The sequence below is a fragment of the Limulus polyphemus genome, unplaced genomic scaffold (genome assembly GCF_000517525.1).
Source record: "Limulus polyphemus unplaced genomic scaffold, Limulus_polyphemus-2.1.2 Scaffold322, whole genome shotgun sequence".
Classification (NCBI taxonomy): domain Eukaryota; kingdom Metazoa; phylum Arthropoda; class Merostomata; order Xiphosura; family Limulidae; genus Limulus; species Limulus polyphemus.
This window is the reverse complement of record NW_013665932.1, coordinates 576,153-577,254: the sequence shown is the minus strand read 5'-3', so window position 1 is coordinate 577,254 and position 1,102 is coordinate 576,153.

Sequence of the window (1,102 nt, the reverse complement as noted above, 5' to 3'; positions counted from 1 at the left end):
AGATGGTTAGGGCGCTTGACTCGCAATCGTGGGTTCGAATCCCTGTACCAGCAAACATGCTCGTCCTTTCAGCTGTGGTGGCATTATAATGTGATGGTCAATCCCATTATTTGTTGGTAAAAGAGTAGCCCGAGACTAGCTGCCTACAGTCTACCACTGTTAACTTAGGGACGGCTAGCGCAGACAGTCCTCATGTAGCTTTGTGCGAAATTCAAAAACAATCAAACTTTCTTGCCATAATCTTGAAGTGAGCATTCCTTACTTGTCCGTCCCAACTACGCATGACATGTTCTTTTGCACTCGATCTGTCGTCACTGAGTAGATTAGAATTAGTCCTAAGATAATCAGGTATTGAACGATTAACCTTTTTTGGTATAATTTATATGTGCTAGCCATCAGTTTTTAATTACACCGGAAACATTTGTTGTCAACAGTTTATATCGGAAACACTCGTTGTTAACAGTTCATATAAATTATCACTATGTTATAACCGGGAAAAAAAAGGAAGAAATTTTTCAAAATAATTTACACGTTAATGTTCTAATTTATTGATGATAACCATTAATTATCGACTATTCTTGAAATAGTTAAGGTGTTAACCGCTAATATTCTATACTATAGACAATCAGTGATAGCTATAACACGTTGATCGTCACATTGAGACTGATTACAGTTATTTACAACTCCTTCTATAGTAACCTCATATTACGGGTTTACAGTTAGAAAAATCATAATGTAGCATCTCAACACTGCACACCTTTGTTCGTTTTATTATAGACCCAATGTATAGGACCAGTAAAGAAATATTCGTAAAATATTATTAACAGTCTTGTTGTGACGTAAAGTCCCACTAGTTCTGCCAGCATAAGGCGTTACGTACCATAACCCCTAGCGTTTTACCAAGTAATTTTAGTTGATTTAATATTATTGACGCTAATAATGAACTTTACTTTTACATCGAAATAATTAATGTGTTAGTCTTGTCCTCTTGACATCATAATAATCAGTCTCGCCAAACATTCTCACTCTTTCAGCCGTGGGGCGTTATAACGTGACGGTCAGTCCCACTATTCGTTGGTAAAAGAGTAGCCTAAGAGTTGGT